Here is a 22,109-nt window from a genome sequence, read left to right as displayed (position 1 = left end):
AACTGCATATTTTAAATCTTAAAATTTGATGGCTTTTACTTTACCTTTCCATCCTCATTCATAACTACAGAACTCAAGCTGAAATGAGAAGGGTTTTTTTAAATGAGTTGGTTGTATTTATTCAATAACTAAAGTGAAGTTAATGTGTTGAGTAATGATAATTTAGATTCCCCAAGAGGAGAATTTATTCTGGCAGTCTGAAGGCAAAGCTTCTCACCAAAGAGGAGCTGAATCTTCAAACTGAGGGTGTCAGGAAGCAATCTTTGGGCATGGGGAGCATTTACAGTGTGGGTGCCCCAGCACAGCTGTAAATACATCTTTTGGAACAGTTTTACACAGCCATGTGTAAAGATGCACCTCACAGTGACATCTGCATGACAGAAAATTATGGGATATTAGGAGAGGTGCTCAAATTTTAGCCATCACTACAAAATTCCTGGCATCCATGGGGATCTAGTGGCAGTTTTTGTTTGCTCTGTTTCAAAGTAAGATAAGTAGTGCAAGCCTTAATTAGCTGTATTAGCTCATTGTTATTATTAATGTAATAATTTGAGGTGATTATAGAGATACTATTTTAAAAAATACCAGAGAGCGCTTACTTGGTACTTCATTTCTCCCTTCTTCTCTCCTTACCCCTCTCTTTCAGGGAATGATTGACTTTTTTTTTTTTAATTTGGGCAGGAGGGTGGATGCTGGTATTTGCTGTGTCCTTTGGAATTTTTATAGATGCTCAACACCATGGGAACACATTTCAGTACAAGTAGGAATAAGCTGTTAATAGACCTCCTAAAAATCTCATTTTCTGTTTCCCATGAAGTTTCTTGGGTCCTATGCTGCAATCAGTGCTCCACAAAGAGACTCTGTGATATCCATGCCATAGAGATTCCCTCATACACTGCCCTGTTCACCTGCCTCTGCTCTTATGGGTCTCTTCCACAGCACAGGGAAAGAAAACGAGTTTTTTTTTTTTGTGTGAAAATAATTTAATATGTAAATGTAATTGAGTAACCTCACAATTTAGCAGCATAATTTGTAGATAGTGAAATATTGCTTCTGTCCTATAGAATTAGATTTAAAGCCAATAATATCTAAAGGAAGTAATTTTTTCTCTCTTCCTGATGGCAAAATTGACATTATGGTAAAGGATGAGTGAGTGGATTGTTGTGTTAGAGGTACCAAAATTATTATCTTGATTTATTTAATGGAAAGCTTCATGCTCAAAAAATTCAGCTTGGCAGTCTTTGAGAAGACTCAGCTTACTTTGAACCTCTAGCTGTAGAAATGTATCAGCTTATAGGGCCTTTGGAGATCTTCCAACTTACCCATCAAATAAACTTTTTATTCCTCTTAAACCAGCTGTTAGGAAGCAGAGAGAAACACACAATGTTTTATGATGCTGATTAAAGCAGTAATCTGGTGACTGCTTTATTCAACATATAAAGATGTGCTGATGAAACAGTGATAAGCAGTGAAATTACTGCCTCAGGTTGACAAACCTGCAATCAGTTCTATTTTTTCCACCCCTTTAGTGGCTGCTTGTTCTTAATCTCCTTGAACAACTGTATTTTAGTCTAACCAGATGTTTAATCATTTTGTTTTAATCATTGCTAGATATTCAGTGACAAGGGATTTCAGCATTTAAAGGCCTGACCTTGAATTCTTAAAATCACTGATTTTGATACAAACTTGGTGTGTAAGGAATGGCAACTCAGATGTTAATTATGATTGCTTTAGCATCTGCAAACCACTGTGAAATCTTTAAAAGTAAGTTGATTGCATTCCACACAAGTACAGTAATCTGTCCAAGTGTATGAAATTGCAGGCTCATGGCCACAGATGTTTTAATTTAGTACAGTATGGCAGAACAGTTTTGAGGTCCTCCTTTATGTAGATTTCACTGTAGCTTTGGTGTTTGTTAGAACTTATCAGTGAAATCTGTTCATTAATTGATTTTCTGTAACAGTTTGTGCTTTGATGCAGCTACTATTTCCAATCTGCATCAATATAACAAAATCTTCCCTTGTATTTTCTTTTAAAAGTCACATAGAAAAAAACTAATCTCTCTCTCCAGTTTAATTAACTTTCACGTGGTTGCTGCTTTGTTTATATATATATGTTTTACATACAAACAATAGTTGGAGAATTCTGTATATTCAGATCAGGAAAGGTACTTCTGGACAGTTTTCAGCTTTCCTTTTGAAAAAGAAGAGTGCATGAACAAATGGCAGGACATTGAAATGCATTGCTATTTCCAGCCAGGCGAAGCCTTTTAAGTGGCCTAGCTGGTTCTTTCTCCCAAACCCACCAAGAAAGAGCATTCCACAGGTTTCCAGATTTCCCAGCTTCTTTCCAGAAATTCCATCAATCCAGATACATAAAAACTGTCTTTCCAAAAGAAAATAGGTGCATCAGCTGCAAGCATTGTAATTGCAGGCTGTTTGAAGATGTCTTTTAATGAAATGTAAAGAAGATGGTGTTCCTGGGCATCTGCACAGCAGGCATAGAGTCAGGCATAGATTTCCACTGGTGGAGCTGTCTCTGTGATGGGAACTTGTCTGAGACTATGAATTAATCACTTGCAGTTTACCAGACAATCAGTAATTTTGCTAACTTCTGAAGTGGCCGTCTGAACGTGTGGGAGGCACTTGCAGTCACTGATGAAGCCTTTTGTTGTGGGCAATCGATTATTGCACTCTCCTGTGCACCAGCAACACAGCAGGTCTGCTTTAAAGAAGGAATCAGGTTGGCCAGGCCAGGTGTCAGCATCCAGACGTGGAGGGAACTCCCTGCATCACCTGCTGTGCTGGGAATCCTCTCTGTGATGCTGTGCAGTCACTGCAGCCCACGGATGGATGGATGGGAATGCAGGCAGGTGCTGCTCCTGTCGGTGGTCACTGAAGGTCTTGTTATCTACACACAGATTTAAAGAGCACACTTGTGAGGGTAATTGATTTCCAAGAGACAAGATCAATACAGCTATGCCAGTTCTTTAATAACATGCTGTTGATGCCTTACAGAATGATTTATTTTTTAAGTAAGAAACAAAAGAATACCTGGGGGTTTGGCCCTGAAATGGTTTAGCACAGGCAAACGACTCTGGTGTTTGGTTCTATTTTTCTTAGAAGTCAGAAGTTTTGAAAGATAACAATAAGGTTGTGTAATGTAATAGAATCTAATTTCCAGATTTCCTAGGACCTGAAGAATCTTCTGCAGCAGAGCAGGCAATGCAGCTCTTGTTTTCAAGGATGCTGGCAGCAAAAGCAGGCCACCATGAGAAGTCAGGCAAGCACTTTATTATCACAGAACCCAGGCTGTGCTGGATCCTCATATAGAGATGGCACATATTTTCCCTGCAGGGATGTATTTTCATATGAAATGTTATTCATATTTCTGGCAAATAATTTAAATTGAAGTCTTTTTTAATGCAGATTATCTGGAAAGTTTTAAAAGGAGAGAAAGTTGACTGAGGCTGACAAACACTGTTTTAGTATATGTATTTGGAAGATTAATTTGCCTAATTACTTCTAGAAATATAGCCAACACTTATTACTCAAGTTTCCGTTGATATTCAGATCTTAAAATATTGGTAAATAATTTTAGTTTGTGAAGATAACAACTGCATGCAGCCATTGCAAATGAAATAAATGGACAGTAAGAGCCAAAAAAAGCCAGTTCTTATTTACTGTTCTGTTTTCATAAAAGGATGAAAAATATGAAGGCATGAGGGATGAAATGCTATCTACCTTAAATCGACAGGATTTTTTTTTTCCCCATTATAACCTTAAGAAAGATTTTGTTGTGCAATAAACAAAGAGAGGGGAGAGGGGTGGGATGAACTGGTGATGAGTTGAGGGGTGGTGTGAGTAGCTCTGTGTGTGTGGTTGGTACTTCCTGGGATCAGTTATAGATGAGCACTTAGGAAATTACAGGCCCTAAGGTTTTATAAACGTGGAATACTGTGGTTTAGCTGTTTTAGTGCAGATACTGATCCTGAAAGTACAGTTCACCGATTCCACTTAATTAGGCCATTAATGAATCAATAGACTGCTCCAATCCTGGCTGTCCTTTAAACCCCGAGAACTGAGCAGCTTTCCCCTGTGGCACCGAGGAACTTTTTGCTAAGGTTAGTTAATGTGCACATAATCATGTTTTAAAAAAGCGAAAAGCTATTTAACACAAATGTTTGTACTTTAGCTTCTATAGCTCGGCAATCAGTCTGAAAAGACACCAGCAGGTTGGGAGTGTTGCTTCCTCCAATGCTTCAGGAGCCCAAGGACAGCCTTCACTCGGGCTTTTCACACATGGTACCCTGTGTGACTAAGGAAAAATAGGAAAAGTCAGTCACTTGAACAGACTGTTCAACATGGTCATTTGTTCAGAGGGATCCCAGAGCCTGTTGCTTCAGCTGTATTAAAGTGTGCAGTGTGTGGTAAATTGCTGTGAGCAGTGATGGTCACACTAGGAATTAATGGTAACAAAAATAAATGAATTTAAATTCAAAATTTTATGGGTCACTTCAATTTTCCTTCATATCAGGGAAAAGTTACCTAGCAGTAATAAATTTTAGACATTTTAAAAATAGGTGAGAATAAGCATACAACAAAATACACATACAAAAAAAAGCAGTTGTTTTCGTCTTCTTGCACTTCTATTAAAGGTGAAAGAATAAAATCCTAAAAGAACTTGCAGAAAACTGAGATGAACTTCTCAATAAGCAAAATGTTGGGGAGAAAAAAAGCATAAAACATAAATTCTGTGTAGGAGATATCAGTTCTGGTCTTGTTAAACTGTGGGCAATGAAGGGTGGTCAGAAATATCCACTCATCTGTGCTGCCCCTCCCCATAAGAGAATATTCTACAGCCTCCTACAAAACTTAAATTCCTGGTGGAAAGGCAGTGATCAGAACAGGTTTTGTCAAGGATGAAAAATCCCAAATCAAACGATCTGTCATGGGCATTAGTGGCTCTGGGTGGTAAAAGTCCAATCCAGCCTGGATCCTGCACTCATCCCTTGTGATTTGAATTAAACTGATATAGTGCACATATAAAGGAAAGCATTTCTTCTCAAAAGGCTTGGGAGTAGCACAGGTCACTGGCAATTTGATGATTGCACTGTTTGTTTTTCTTTGTAGGAATTCAGATACACAGTCAGAGTAGTTTTTGTAATGTTAAGTTCAGTTTGAAAAGCTGTTTCAGTAATTCCCTTCTCATTTGCCTACAGACTTAATTATTACTGAGCAGTTGGTATTGATATGGCCTTGTGCCAGTATTTTTAAAAATTCTGATTATTATTGTGGTGTTTGATATATACCTTTTCACAGATGCAATCTGAAGTGTTCATACAAGCTTAGGAATAATCATCACAAACCATTCTGGTGCCAATACTTGCTCTGAGAAGATTTCTGCCACAGCAGAACTACATTTAATTTGGTTTAGCAGGCTGATTTGAATAAGAATTAAAGACACATATACTTTTTTCATTACTATAATAATATTAATATTAGCAGCTGTGTTATCAGCAGCCAGGCCTGGAACCCCAAAGCTGCTCCAGTCTAGAGGTGTCCATTGTGCACATTTCCTGCTGCTCCCACTCAACCCCTTCTAACTTTAAAGAAACAAGAAAATAAAAACAGATAAGAGAGGAATCCATTACAAATAAATTGGTGAATATTTGGCAGGTCATATTTACATGTGATACTTAGAGTGGAATTGTTATTTTGAAAAGTGATTAATGGGTTTTCTCCAGTGGCTGTCTGCTTAGCATTCCTTAAAGAATACCTCCTTAATCTCATCTCATCTCATGGAATAGTTTGCTTGTTGGTTCCTAAAGCTGACATTTTGGCTTATGCCTCAAATTGCATTAAGCATAAGGATATCTGAACATGGAAAACAGAATTCAAGCATAGGCGATTTTAATTATCTTTAATCTTTACCATTAGAATCTTACAAATCAATGAGTAAGCATTGCATTCAGCAACATATATTGGGATCATTTTCTCTAAGGCAGAAATATTATCTTCCATTTAAAAGAACAAAACCAAATAAGTAAACTTTTATTGTATTTTTCTCTTAATCTCAGAAAAAATCAGATGGGTCTAGAATCCCTCCAGTTTTTATGAATTACTGCATATTACCAATGTTCATATGTATAAAATCCTTTCAGAATCTTTAAATTAAATTTTCTTTAGATTTTGTTGGCTTTGCTGTTGCAGTACTTTAAAAAAAAAAAAAATCTGTCTCTCTAAATGAATTTCCTCTTTCTGATAATCCAGTTGATGAAGCAAATGTATAAAAATCCCACTAATGTAGGCTAAGACATGTCCCAAAGTAGCTTGCTTCTCTAGTCAGAAAATCATAGAGCACTTAATAATCCTTCAGCCTTCTTGAGAAATGTATAACAATATTATGGTTGCTCAGATAGATTTTATTTAATCCTTTCAGAATATTGCATTAGGCTGGGAGGCTGTATTTACTAATTGTGTTTCCAGTTAGCAAAGGATGAAGTTGGAAAGAGGAATTTAGGTTAAATTGACTATTAATAGGAAACGGTTCTGCTGAAACTCAGGAGCAGATCTGGGGGTGATAAAGGACTACTGGCTTTGACTTCCAGTGACTAAATTCTTCTTGAAGATGTAATTTTGAATGTGCTGGAAAACCCCCACGAGGAGCAGGGAAACACAAAGCAGTCCAGAGCAATCTTTTCCTTCAGTAGCACCATAAGATGCTTACCAAAACTGAAATCAAACTTCTGAAATCTTTTCATGCTGCAAAAGTGAGCTGCATATCCCCCCAAAAAAGCAGTATATGAAGAAGAATCAGAGTGAATTATCCTTTTCCAGGTGGCCTTAACACATCTACAAAAACGGTATTTTTTTTCAGGGTCAGGTGGATTCTCTGCTACTCTCACACAGGCAGAAAGCAGCCCTGAACAGGCAGTGGGACACTGTGCATAAGACTTTATTCTGATACACATCAAAAGGCAGCAGTGCGAGCTTGATTCCAATATATTGTACTGTGGAAATCTGAGAACTGTTGGATCCAAGAAGAGCTGCAGCTCTTGGGAACTTCAAACTGGCCTCCCTCTGCCCCAGAGAAGTAAAGAAGGTATTTTTAAAGTGTTTCTAGGAGAAACTAAGAGTTTATTCCAATTTTATACACTTGCACATCGTGTGTTTTCAGCTGTAATATTTTTTTTTCCCTTTTGGTGTGTGGGGTTTTGGTGTAGATTTTTTTGTTCCCCTAGTGGCTGAGTGAATGACAGGTTTATTTCAATTGCTTAGCTGAAAATAACTGGTATTTGGTATTGGCTTTGGGGAAGTATCATAAGTACTTGTCACACATTTATAACTTTCATCATCTTCCTTCTGGCAGTAGGAACAGGTCACAGGATTAGATGGTTCCTTGTTCTGGTCCAGGACAGGTGTTTTTTTCTGATTTTGTCAGGAGATTCTAAACATGGCCCAGGGACAGATTAATCCCATTTATCAGCATTTCTGACAACTGTTAGCTGATGGTTTCTTTTCTTATGACTTTGATGATGAACTTTTGCCAGGATATGGTTGTGGAGAGCAGCTGTGTTGTGCTCTTGACTTTTCACTGTTACTTTGTCAGGCAGTGATATGCTAACAACACACATTTTGCTTGCCTATGTAATAAGGCATTCTAAAATGTTTCAGTTCCTTATTCCTTCCTGCTTTGTGTCCTGGAGTGAAAAATGCATGAGTAAATAGAGAAATAAACTAATTATGGACAGAATAAACTTGAAGAAAAATGTGCTAGGTGAAATTCAGCGCCAGAATGAGAGACTGGAAATTAATAAACATCTCTTGTTCACATACTGTTAAGATGGAATCTTGTCTTGAAGAGTAATTAGTACTAATGGGGAGGAAAAAAAGAAAAATAATGAAGAGCTCTTTCTGAATGGACCTTTTAAAGCAGCATATAGTCTGTTAACCTTTTGGGGTTAAATATCTATTGGAGGTGCTGGCAGGAGAATGATTGCTTTGCAAAGAGCCCTCAGTTCATGCAGCTTATTGACTGCACTTAGATCAGGGCACTGCTTGGAGGATTCATTTTCTTCCTGGAGTTTCTGCTCCTGCTGTCTCATCCCACCAGCTTTCACATGAGCAAAGAGCAATACACACAGGGATAATCACTCTGTGGTTCTTCCATGGGTTTCTTTGAAAAATGCCTCATCCATTTACTAGCAATGGTTGTCTGTTTTTCCAGTACTGCCCTTCCTTTTTATAACAGAACACTGCATATATATGGAAGCCAAGTCAAAATTCTTTGCTGTAGATGTTGGTAAATAAGCAGTGGAAAGACCAGATGAGATTGGATACATCCTCCTGGTTTGAGATTTCCTAATATAAAGGAAAGTTCTTGAGAAAATGTAATTTATTGTAAAGATCTGAGAAGTCTCTACCCACAGTAATATTTTGTTTGTGTTCTTTGAGGAAAGAATATGTATTGTAATGAAAACATGAAAAAAAAGGTCTTTGAATGCAACACTTAATATTTATTATCATGTTCAGAGTGCATTGAGTCAGTAGGCTTTTGTTTGCTTTTCTTTTGTAATCAGAGCACTATATCCACTTAAAATCAGTTTGGGAAACCTCGTGGGACAGGATTTCTCCGAAGCAAACTGATAATGGAAATTGATGAAGGAAGAACAGTACAGTGTTGATCTGAGCTATAGCCTTTAAAACAATCACAGGAAATTTCAAGCGCAAATGGGTTTTCTAATCATGTTTTCTTTAGGATTGCATCATATACAGAGGGAAATAGCACATTATTGAAGTGTATTGCATGTCTAACTCAAACCAACAGCACCATTTACCTTGTGTCATTAAGTCTTACACAAATAGACAGTAGTCTCCCACAAGGGGAATATTTACTTCTGCTTGAAATATGAAGTAATAAGTCTAATAGAAGTAGGAAGGTGTAATGCATTGTAAAGCTATTTTGTGTACCAACAGAATTTCCAATAAGCCTAGTTTTTGTTCAGCAGCTCTGCAGTAAATAATTTACAATGATAATGGTTTACATGGGACAGAGGGGAAAAATGTTATGCTATGGGTCATAATTAGCAGTAGATTTGATTCATGAGAGTTTTTTCTTTAAGGTATGTGAATTCAAAATGGATGGTAGGAACTCTTAAAGATTAATTGGAGTCTTAGCAGCATACATGCTTTTGATGTAGGAATGAATAAAGGAGAGTTTGGGAGAATTTGCCCCTTGGAGATAAAGGGCAGGGGTTTGTTTGCACTTTTTAACAGAAGGTCTGACTTGGAAATCAAGAAAACAGCTGTAGCAGATGTTCTGCAGTGAGCAATGTGAGTTGGGGGTATGTGGTGCCTTTTGGAAGGAATCAAGTTTGAAATTAGTATTTTGTACCCTAAAAGCAAATATCAAGTGTTTACTGTTTAAGGGCTGATTTAATTTTGTGTCCATTAAAACATTTTTAAGAACAGACAAACTGGGGGTTAAGTTAATCACAAATTATTTGATTTGTCCAAAATCAGATTGTTTATTATTGTAGTGAACCTTCCTGGAAGAATAAAATTTCATTTATTTCAAATTCCTATTTTTCCTTGAAGTTAAATTAAGTTAACATTTTAACAATAAATGAAAATATTAAAATAGCTGAAAATATCTGCTGCTTCATGGTGTTTATTGGAAAGGTGTTAGTTAAGGAATCCTATAGCAGCATCTATAAATATTATATATGCCACCATTGAATCCTATTTTACAACACCTCTGGGTCATGGTTGTCCACTGATTAATCTGCATAGCTGAGACCTTGTTCTCCTCAAGGGCATCCAGCTGACTGCCAAAAAGACAAAAAGAGGTGGTGTCAAACCACAGGTGACATCTGGCTTCTAATCTTTAATTGGGGAAGTCTTTCTGCTGCTTTGTTAGTCCAAACTGGTGTATATTTCATTACCTAGCATTAAATTTTATAAAAATTACTTTCATATCTATATCTTTTATTAATTTATAACCAAGAATTTCCATTTCCATACATTTGAGCTAAAAATTATTACCCAAACCCTTTCCAGATCTTTTAAAAGTGGTACTTAGATTTAAGGAACCTTAAAAATACTACTTTTACAAATATTTATTACAGTACTTATTACTGAATGTGCAAAAGCATGTATCAGCTCCATTTGGTTCATTGATTCAGATTATTTTACCTTCAAGTGTTGTGTAATACTTCTTTTCAGAGCTTCCTTCTCTGGTCTTAGGTGGTCTTCCTTCTCTGGCTCTTGTCTACCTTTGCACTTTTATTCCATTTTACCACATTTAACATGTGACATTTTAATTTAATTTGAGCTCTGTTTAGATTATTTTTCATCTGCTTTTCTAGTTGTGTATGTTTTTCTTCTTTTACTACTTATAGCATTCAAGCCTCTTCCTAATTTAATTATTTACTATGGCAATTTGATTTCTCTTTCCATTGTTATGGCAGTAGTAGTACATCAATCTGTTCTGCTAATAAGAATATTAATCATATCTCTGCTATGTCAGTTCTATTTTTTTTTTTGCAATGCTGTGACAGCATCATCATCTTAAAATTGACTTTTAATGCAGAATGGATGTTTATCTCTCCCTCTCTGTTGTCAGAATGTGTCCAAAAGCAGTTCAGATTTTTTGTAGGCAGAGTACAGAGCTATTTCACCTCTTTAGGCAATAACCTGAATTTACTGATCACTGTAGTAAATAATGGTTCACCTGACTAGATATTATGAAGGAATTAATAAAATTAGATTCAGTAAAGGTCTGGCCTCCATATCTGTTGTTATTTACATAAGCAAACTTTCAAGCAGTAAAGGGCATTTCTCCTTTACCCAAGGTCCTCAAATATTTGTTTAATAGTGTAAAGCATTGTGTAGTGTCTCAGTGGTTTGTGGTATTATTATGGGGGTGGTTCTTTTGTTGTTTTATTTGTTTGTTTGTTTAACAAGATTGTTTTGCTGAGTTCCAATGTCAGTAGAGACATCTTGGAGAAAATTCTGTTCTGCACATTTGGGAAGGAGCCATCAGGATTCCAAACTCAAAGCTAGTAAGCAGGTTTTTCAAGCTCTTCAGAAGAACCAAAAACCCAGCCACATGTGAATATTCTTTCAGTCATTGTTCCACTGCACAGACTGGACACTCCCACCTGAAACCCGTGGGAAAAGTGTACATTTTATGTACATGTAAAGAATTTAAAGGCAGCTGGAGTTTATGAAACTTTGAAGAGAGACATGTACCTTCATAAGAGAGGAGGAGCTTAACTGTGAATTTATTTATAAAACATAATTCTACATGTTGATTGCCATGTAGATACCTGTCTCTTTATGGCTGGAGCCAGTGGAAAGGTGATTTTTTGTCCCTGTGGGCCTCTTGTTTCCTTGAGAACGAGCTGGGAAGGTGAAGAGAGGGATTGTTCTGGCACGGGGTGTTCTGTGTCTCCCAGCCCCTGTGCCACTGCTGCCATAAGGACCTTGGCATGGATCATCATGGAAATAGGCCAAAAATAGGGACTTTGTTGTTGCTTGTCACTGGTGAACTTGACAAAATTGGAAATGGCTGGTGTGGAAGATGATGTGCATTCTTCCATGAGAACCTAACACAAAGGAAATCTGTGTGGGTCTCCAGAATAGTGCCACTTGTTGGAGTCTTTGAAGATCTCACTATGAAAGCAGCACATTTCTTTATCAGAAATAGCCTCTTTAATGGATATTTGTAGACATTTGTTTGAGGGAAAGGTTAGGGTGAGGGTTTTAAGTGTTTTATTTCTCTAAAACTTCGGTGTCATTCATTTAAAGTGGAACCTCAAAAAGGAGACGGCGAATTTTTCAGAAAGTGAGGAATAACAATGACTGAGAAGTTTCACTTTTAATTTACTCTGGCTTCACTGCCAATCTCTCCTTCTTTAACCTTATTAGCTGGAAGAGAGGCAACAGCTATCCAAGATATAGCAGAGAGAAATTGATGGCACTTTCACTCCCCGCTAATACCTTTGTGAATGAAGAGCTCTTTTGAAGACAGACTGCAGTAATCAGATGGCAGATCCTGTGATAGTCAGGCTCTTTTAATGACTTGGATCCTGAGGGGTCATGGCTTCACAGCTGGAGGAAAAGTATCATTTCTGGAGGGACATGAGTTCTCCTGCCTCAGAAGTCATCTTCAATTCCTGGATGACTGCTCTGTAATTGAGCTGTAAGAGCAGCCGTGTTGGTTCAATAGAGATGTTTTTATAGAGAGTAGTACCATTAATCCCTTAGAGCTACAAATATGCTGCTGGCAGAGTGTTGTTACATGGCACCGTCTCCCCAGGTCAAGGGTAGGGATTCAATTACAGAAGAAAAAGATGAGAAGTGTAAGGAGGTGGCAAACAGCTCAGTGAGCTGCAGTCTCAGTGTAGCAGAGTTATGCAAATATTGCCTTTGCCAGGTCCAGATAAGAACAGTAGTTAACAGCTATACTCTAGCAGAGCCTCTCTCCATCTTTCAGAGGTGTTCATGATGCACTTGTTTAAAGTAAAATTTTCTTTTCATCTTCAGTACTGCGTTAGCAGACTGCTACTTCATGCCAAACACTTCTGTTGGAGGTTTGAGCTTTATCTTTTAATACCACTTTTTTTTCCTAGCTATTCTCCATCTCCATTAATTTGCTATTAATAATACTGCCAAAAGTAACAGGAGAGATTTCACTGCAGGTAAACTCACCAGAAAGTTCTCCCGGATAACTGAGTAACAATTGGAATGAGCTTTGTTCAGGTTTCCTCAGACATAACTGAATTAAAGAAGGTATCATGAGGGACCCAGGCTCTTAAGATTAGCTGCAGAAAGTTGCCTAAAGGTGTATTTCTAATGTTCCTTCCTTCTTTCTTCCCTCTTCTGGGTGTCTGTTCAGTACTTCTGTACTAGACTCCTTTCCAAACAGTGGACAAAGGTGCTTTGGTCATGTTCAAACTCTGCTGATGATATGAGAAGCTGCTTGCTGAAGGGTGCCAATGCTGGGTGAACGTATGACTGCTCCCAGGAATCCAGCAAGGAAAGACTTTCACTGCAGTGAAAGTGCAGCCACTGCAATCTGGTGCCACCATCCTGCTCCTTGTGAGTGTGTCTGGCTATTGGAGAATACTCAGTCTTTTGGATGTCTCAGCACATGTGGCTACAGCTGCTCTCTGCAGCCCCTGCAAAGGAGGAATGCACAGGCTACAGGAAAACTGAACCAACCCATTCGTAGAAGATTTCCCCCTGTCTATACGACTTTAAAAGAAAACATTTTTTAAATAGATTGCAATCTGTTTCCTGTACGTCAATAAAACTCTGATTCAAGTCAATGAGAGGTGCCACTGCAGAAAGTTAAAGTAAGAACTGGTCTTAAATCATGTTGAAAACAGTGTGAGTGTTTTCAGAGCTGGATGTAATATACTCCAGAGTGTACAGTTTCCCTTTATGAAACATGCATGACTCGTATTAGCTACTGTTTATTGCGCCTTTGCTTAGTGCTCAAGTGGTAACTGAATAATTTAAAATCGCAGATGTGAGTCATTAACTCCACTGTCTTCTATGGCTTTAGCAGAAACTGACCTCTCCAAGCCTGTCTGCAAAACAGGCACGGGAAAACAATAGGGGAGCTTTCACTGGTGCTTCTAGATATTCTATAACCAACTCGACTTTAAAATACAATTCTTACAGGGCTTCTAGAACTTTTCATCAAGAGCTGAGTCACAGCACATCATGCATGAGAGATTGATCAGTTTTATGCCATTATCAGTCTTAATGCTATCCCTGGTTTGGGGGAAACAAGTTCTATCTTCTCTGATTCACGGTCACACAGTTACCTTCCTGTAAAAGTCTGACAGGATGGATGTGAAAGTTAAATGCAACCCTAATATTCAAATTTTCTAAAATCATTATTCCATGATCTTATGGGAGTATTTATCTCATATTCAGTGTAATGACAGTGATTTTACCAGGAGGCAAAGGACAGGTGACATTTTTCTGTATGACTTTTTAAAAAGGATTTCTGAGTAGGTTTTAAGCTCAACAGCTCAGTCCTTTGTTCCTGCCCACAATTAGAACAGTGACTGGGTGTGAAATAACAGAACAGGCTGTTAAAAATATTGATTGGTGGTTTATCTTCTGAGGAGGGAATAATGGGCAAAAAGACTTGTCATCCTCTTGGTTTTTTTTCAAAACTGGGAAGTGGAAATTGTTTTAATATTATGTGGACTGTAAAATGATGGCTTTGATAATTTATGTTCCTGTAACTGGTTTACTTGATAGATATGTACACATGAAATCCAATATAAATATAGTGCTATGTGTGTGTAATATGCACGTCTATGTCTAAATAATCTGCATTTAACCAGCAGATTTAAATTTTTTTTATATATTTTTTTAAAAGGTTGTGATCTGTTAACCTTTACAGCATTTGTTCATAAAGCTGTTTAGTTGCAGAACAGAAAAAAAGATTTCATTAGCCTTTATTTTGCTCTTTTTCTTGATGTTTCAGCTCATTGCCCTGGCCATCAGTGTCTCCTGACCCAGCCACACAGACCAGCAAGACACTTGGAACGTGAGACTAACCCTGAAAAGTCACTTTCTGCACCAAAGCTATTCGTTACCAAGTTGTGAAGAAGTTGTGTGAGTGCCAGAGGACAAGTCCTGCCTCCTTGGCTGTGTATTCATGGCTCTTGGAACACCAGTAATTACGTGGTGAACCCAGCATGGAGGAAAAGCGAGTGTGCTGTTCCCAGAGCCAAGGCTCCCATGGGATGTGCAAAGTGTGCAAAGACATCCTTGATGTGCATGGCCCAGACTTTCAGGTAGGTCTGAAAGGCCCTGAGGCAAGAGCAGCTCTAGGGCACTGCAACATCTGCAGCTTTTCATAGCTGCAGTTCCGGGCTGAAATTGATTTCTTTTCTTATTTTCAGTTCATACCTTCCCTTCCTGCAAATACTTGACTAAACTCACCGTGTGTGCAGCTCCCCTCATGACACCCTCAGGCAGTGGTTTTATGCCATGCTTTATAAGATTTGGAAAGATGGGAGGTGGAAGGTTACTGCAAATTATTTATTCAAACTTCCACAAATAATTAAAGACTACTTGAATTACTGCCTGCTTTTTTGGATAGATGTTTAAATACATATAATCTCCATAAGAACCCAAAACTGGGAAGCAGAAAAAAACAGTAAATAGGCCTGCATGTTACCCCTTTTTGCACCCAATTTGCAGAAGTACAAATCTGCATTTTGATGTCAAGTCCCAAGAAGTTTGGCCGTGTTATCAAGTGCAGTATCACCCCTAAAGTTTGACAACTCAAATCTGTTCTCACCATTTTTTGTTAAGACTTTAAAATATTTACTTAGAGAATAATTTTTGTCTGCCTCCCTTTCCTTTGAAAATGTTGGAGGATCTTGCAATGGGGTAAGGGAAATTTATAATCCAGGTAATTTCCTGATATATTTTAAATTGCCAAATGTATCAGTAATGGAAGACTGTTTCATGGGGTTCTTTAGTTGATATTTTGTTTGTTTTTTGGTTTTGGTTTGTTTTTTGTGGGTTCTTTTTTTGTTTGTTGGATTGGTTTTTTGGGATTTTTTTTTTTTTGGTGATTTACTACTGTAAATGCAGATTCCTGAATCCTGCAGAATTTTTTATTTGCACGGGCACATATCCCCCTCCCCCCCAGAAAATTAAAAAAAAACAACTCCAGCTATTTTCTCCCCTGCCTCTAGTCTAACTGACCCAAAGATAGCAAGTGATACTTATACATAGCAAGTGATGCTTTTTCAGCTGGAACCCTTGAACTGAGGGAGAAAATCACCCACATTGATGGGTGAATGAAAAACATGTTCTTTCTAGAATGGGTGTCACAAGCAATGCTTGGAGAAAAGATAGCTCTACATTCCCAAAACTGGAAAACATTCAAATTAGGTGAAAAATTCATAGCATTTTCTAGGGGGATTTTTATTTTGCATACTAGCTAAAGAGCTTAACTTGAAGTGGAATTTTGTACATGAGTGGACAAAAAATACCTCTAAATATTTAGAAGAAAATGTGGTCTCCACAATCAGGGATTTCACAGGGAGCAAGTGCAATGCTAACTTAATGGTGATGACACTTGGTATATTGCAATGTTCCATTTTATTTCCTCTCCATTGCTTTTCAATGGATCACTATGCTTTTATCATCACACACAATGCAGGGCTTCACTGCACCTCGCTGCCTTTCCCAACAGTTTGCTATTAGTTGCAAGAGTAGCTTTAAAACCAGCTGATTCTTTTAAGCATCTATTGATAAACATCAACAATGAGGTAAACTTAACTTCTAAGGGAAGGAGGTTTCTAATAGAGCAGTCTATTCCTTACCCTTCTAATATATGAAAATAGGAATAGGAAAACAGAATAAATTAAACAACTTAGAAAAATTAGCACTTCCCTTTGAATGCAGCTTCAGATTTCAGCAGCTTTGAGTACTTCTGTCTCTTAATTTGCTTAAATACCAGTTGTTTTCCTAAAAATGTGCCCAGAGCAAACCTATGGTAGCAATATGAAAGATGCTTCAGAAAATTCCTTTAAAGAATACAGGAGCTGCACCTTTCAAACAGCCTAAAAAATGTCATTGAGAAAGTCCAAGCAATTTTCTAACTAAGGAAGGGTCTGGATCGTGTGTCCTTGTTTCTTTGTCACCAGTACTGGAACTCAATGGAAATACTACAAATATTTAGCATTTTCCAGAGGTGAGGACCAACAATTCTACAGGCAGGGAGTTTTACATAATGTACCAAGCTGGTTTTAGAAAGTGTAAAGAAAGATTGCTTTCCTTATTGTACGAGACATTCCAGCACAGGCCATTTATTTTACTGAGAGGTTTGTGGGTTTGGTGTTAGTGATGGAGAATGGGCAGTGAATTTGGCAGGAGTGTGCAGCTGCCTGTCCTCAGAAGAGCAGCAGTTTGTTCTGTGACATGGTAGGTGCCAGCAAGGCCACACCACAGATTTCCTGCAGACATTCCAAAGCCCAGCCACTGCCTCTCCAGTCAGTGGGATCTGAGAAGGATTTTGTTCACTCCTCTGATATTAGAAACAATACTGGCTTCCTGCACTGTGTAACACATGGAATATTTTGATTCTCCATTTCTGAATATTTTGAGACTCCATTTTCAGGGCAATGGAGTTTTGGTACAACGTGACATTGCTCTGAGCTGCTGGACTTTCCAGAAGCAAATTTTAACTCTTTTTAAAGAGAAAGCACACACCTTACTAAACCATAAAGCATGTGTTGAAACCACAATGAAAATAATAGTAACCATTTTCTTAGAGAGGCTTAGAGTTGCAGGAAGATGGGGAATAGTTGATTGCCCACAAAGGATCAAATTGATTTTATTGGTTAAAAAAACCCCTAAGTGTGAATTAGCTGGTTTTGAGATTAGCTGTAGTTTTCCAAAAGAGTTAATGCTGAGCCACCAGGTACCCTGTAAGAGAAGAATCATAGTATTTGTTTTTAATGTGAATGTGTCAAAAAGTGAGAATAAAAATGACAGGAAAAAATTCCCTTCCATTTTGATTTTCAGCTAATATGTTTAAAGGCTTCCAGTCTGACTTGTCTGATCCATTTCATAAAGAGGTGATAGGAGATGGAGGTTTATCAGCACTTCAGGTGTCAGTAAAACTTTAAATGGATTGTTGTTGTTTTGGCTGATGGCACACAGATTAAACAGACAGGAAGCTCTTTGGGTTTTAGTGCTTTTAGGTGAGATGAGGAATTGAAGAATGTGATTTCCTGTCTGTCTCTGTATTTTTGGGTCAATAATAATGAACTTCCTTTGAACATGGTTGCATGAATGGTAGGTTTGTCATCATCTTGAGTAGATCTCAGGGTTTTTCTGCTCCAAGTGTGTAACCTGCCTGGCCCCCTCGGGCTGGGATATAAGCCACTTCTATGGAACTCTTAAAAAGCTTTGGAATTTCATTTATGGCTGAAATCCCATACATTGGTTTGACTGCCATAAATAGTTACCCTTTCTATTGACTGGGCTCCATATCAAATGGGAAGTGATCTGGTACACTCTGATAGTGTTCATGAAGAGAAATGTGGCTGCTTTTTTATGGCTTTGAAAACATACATAATACAAACCCCATCACTTCTCACTCCATTACTCAGCTGAGAAAACCTAATGTTTTGCAGAGACTGAAAATATATTAGCTTTCCTGCAGCTGTCATAATGTATACTTCTGGGCTTTGACTTTAATCTGTGGAATAATCTGTTCTTCCTTGCAGTCTGTGGAACTGTCTTTCCCTGAAATGAGACTGAAATCTTAATGATGCTTGGTGGTAAAATTCACCTCAGAGCATCAGCTCAAAAAATTCTTCTATGCTGATTTTTTTAAATTTTAAAAATTAACTTCTGACACAAGCAAGAAGTAACCAGTGCTAATAAACATACTGAAGAGGAGGGGTGAAATCAGTGAGGGAAGGTGGAAAATTTAAATACTGCAGTAATTGCTCATACTTTAATTTAGATTCACTTACTCCAGAAAGGTCAAATAACTATTTTAACTTCTTCTGTCAGTAAATTACTTTAAAAAATTATAACCTGGGAAATTCATTGGATAAGGCCATGCCCAGAGTAGAGAGAACCATTTTACTTGAAATGTTTTCTAGTTTAGCTGGCTCCCTGTGCTAGAATTATTGTTTGTTCTTACAATAAAGTAAATATAGATTTTTGAAGTAGAGTTGATACATAATGAAGAGTTCCACATAATGAAGACATGAGATGGAAATGTTATGATTTTATGAGAACAATGAGATTGTTTTAAACAGTGGCAGGTTTTCCAAAGTTATACAAAATTGTAAATTCTCTTTGATATTCTAGTACATTTTAAAGTATACTTACACAAAACAAAACAAACAAACCATGCTGTTGCAAGAAGGAATCTAATAACTTTTAGAAATAACAAGATAAGACATAAACCACATAGAACTGCAGTCTTTACTACCTAAAGAAAGAATTTCAAGATTAAAAGTAGTGATTAAGATCCTACTATTTATTTTTAAATAAAACCAGGCAATAACCAGCTCTCCCTAGGATTATTCAGAGCTATTAGTCTGTTCTCTAGAGATTTTAGAATATATTCTTTAAAAGGTAAACTGTAAAAAGTATGCATTACTCAAATGATTAAAATAACAACCCAAACCCTATTTTTCCTCTTAATTTAACCTTGTCCAGACCTCCATAATTAACAGAAACAAGAACTCATGTCAGTAAAATACAAATGTTCTGAAAGACTGAAGTGATGCTTCTTACTCCTAGTGTATACTTTTAACATCTCTGTCTAAGAATCACATGATTACTGGAGAAATAGATGTTTTTCATTTGTGCTTAATATTTCTTCCAAATTTTCAGCCCTTTCCTATAGTTTCAAACTTATTTTCATTCAGAAGTGGAAAATTGATAAGCATTTAGATTTCTCTTTAGAGAAGTTTGAAAGCAATACTGGGGGAGATACTTGGATGCTACAGAGGTTGTCCACATTCTGTGTCATGTTCTCCATTCAGGAAAGAGGGGAAAAAACTCACCACAAAAGCAGTGCAAAGTTTATAGGCAGGACTGGCATTGTGCCTAACCAGTCTTTGTGATGATGCTTTATTCAGTATGAGAGCAATACTTCTTCCCCTGCCTAGATTGTTAGCATCAGGAGGCAGACAGGAATCTATGCCCACATTTTTATTTTCCAAGGTAAGGGGTGGCTACATTGCATAATCCTCTCCTATGTGTACATATGGATGTGTACATATAAATGGGCATGTGTGTTTGCTCCAGGCAGTGACAGGAATGTAAAGCATTTAAAGCTAAAATGTTATTTTAACATGGAGAACAGAGAGAGACCATGTGTGTCCCAAGCTGCTCTGTTGAAAACAGTAATATAGACCAGCTAGGGTCATTCACCTAACCAATATTTTATATTTTGGAGGTTATAAACTTAGATTTAGTGATGGGAGAGGTATGAATAAAGACAGGCAAACTTTTTATGTTTGCCTCATTATACTGCTACGCCTTTCTCTTTGCTTGTTTTTATTTATTCCTAGTTATACTTCAGTGGCCTACTAAATGTGTTCTTTTCAAGAATATTTATCTTTCCTTGCTGCTTAATTCATCTAAATATTTAGACATTGCTATATTCTCAGTGAGTAGGCACTTGGCTAATCTATACAAATTCATCTCATTTATAAATTATTCCTTCTAGCTCACTGCCAGCTTACACACGACAGAATGCAAAGTAAACGTGCTTCAAACCTTATCAGTCAACAAACCAAGAACAACAACTCATCTTATTAAAGCGTGGCAGCATAAGACAAAGGAATAGAAACTTTAATTTTTCATGAGGAATCCTGAGAGAATCTGGCAAAGCAAAACAAGTGACTGCTCCTCCACTGATGAGCCCTTTGTGTGACCCAGCTGGAGGTCACTGCTGCTTGTTTGCCACTTTTCATTTCTGTAGCAGACCCGAACCTTAGTTTGGACCTGGTGCACACAGATGGTGCTGCCCTGTGGTGACTGGGAGAATTTGAAGCAGAAGATGCCCCTGTGCCCACAGAAGAGCAGATGAAGGGCTCAGACCCTTGTATAGTAGCAAATGTACGGTACAGAGATGCACCAAATATCCCTTAGATCTTTGCATGATGTTAGAGAGTTGGTGGTGCTTTTCTGCCTGAGGGCAACCTGGTGGCTTTTCAATTATTGAGAGCCTTCCAATTTAAACAAAAGAACCCCATTGCAACATGAACAGAATTACAGAATTCAAAAGCTTTTCAGCATATTTTCTTTTCCCACTTAGTTAGGGTTTTTTTGATCCCTTAGCAGCAACAGCAAAATATATGCTTGAGTTTTATGAAGAGTTTTCTTTACTGAAAAGTTTTAACATATACAGATGGGTTTTAAGAGTTTGGAGGTTTTTCCTCAGACTTCCTGTAGGGGAAAATAGGTAAATAAATAGAAGAAATCCCTGATTTTTGCTTGCAAATATCCACTGCAGAAGAAGATAAATAGCAGCATGATTCATGCTTTATTATGTAGTGACTATCAAGCTTACTTCTTGCGATTATCCCTTCTTAGAGTATTTGGGCTTGGTTTGACTCAATATCAATTTAACTGTGCTGTAAGTAAAGAAAACTTAAGGTTCTTCTCAATATTTAAGAGCAGTGGAGTAAAGTCAATGGCGTGGAAATAACATCTGTGGGCAAAATCCCTGAAATCAACAGGAATATTCCAAAAAGCATTTGTGGCTTTGACTCAAAACTGTCTCTGTGAGTTTTGGAGGAAATTTGCATGCACATCGATTTGCTCATGCAGATGTCTGTTCTGTATTCAGAATAAACAATTGCACACATCAGCCACTGTTTTCACTTGCAAATGGTTACTGTGCATATGGATTTTATAGGAACTTTATGGAAACAGGCCCTGTAACAGCAGTGGTGTTATTCTAGAATGATCATTGCTGCCCCAGTTGCCTGAGAGTTGTCACATTTTATTTCTGAAATTGCAGGTTTGTGTATTACTTAACAGTAATACACATCACAAACAGTGGTTCAGTGATGAACATGGTGTGTGAGCTTAAAAGCCCAATGTTTGGCTGGGTTTAATAATGCTTTAGTTATCTCAAAAACATAAGATGGAGCCTCAGACCTAACCCAGGCTCTCAAGTGTCAGCAGCAGGATTTCATGGCCACTGCTGTGAGCCAGGTCTCACCCCATCTAGGGAGTCATAATTCCCATTAGGAGCAACATATCTTCAACAGTTAGAGGAATCAACTCCACCTTTTGTCTGGGGATGAACCTAATTATATTAATTTCCTCTGATATGCTTCTCTGTATAAAATGTTTTACTGAGAGCACTGTATATTTCTATAGGAGCCTGGGCTTTTCCTCTGCTAGAATGTGGGGAGTAGAAGGGGATAGACAAAGTAAGGAGGAGCAAAAGGGAAACTTTGGTGTGATCTTTTGTTTTCCCTCTCTGCAATTTAGGAAGCTGGGCCTTGCAAAAATGATAGATTTTTTTTTGGCATTGCCACTTGGCAGGCGAGTTTGGGCATAGTGGTAGTGGGA

At 37.7% G+C, this 22,109-nt stretch overlaps 1 long non-coding RNA gene across 1 annotated transcript in view; it reads left to right on the top strand.

Annotated features, from left to right (window-relative positions):
* LOC148223148 (uncharacterized) overlaps nucleotides 1-22,109 on the top strand; it is a 130,080-nt gene that overhangs the window by 99,580 nt on the left and 8,391 nt on the right. The window contains exon 2 of the long non-coding RNA XR_015804772.1: nucleotides 14,515-14,827. This is a non-coding gene — a long non-coding RNA (uncharacterized LOC148223148). The remainder of the gene's footprint in view (nucleotides 1-14,514; nucleotides 14,828-22,109) is intronic.

Source organism: Sturnus vulgaris, chromosome 7 (assembly GCF_052056855.1).
Source record: "Sturnus vulgaris isolate bStuVul1 chromosome 7, bStuVul1.hap1, whole genome shotgun sequence".
Classification (NCBI taxonomy): domain Eukaryota; kingdom Metazoa; phylum Chordata; class Aves; order Passeriformes; family Sturnidae; genus Sturnus; species Sturnus vulgaris.
This window is presented reverse-complemented; position numbering and strand designations above follow the sequence as displayed.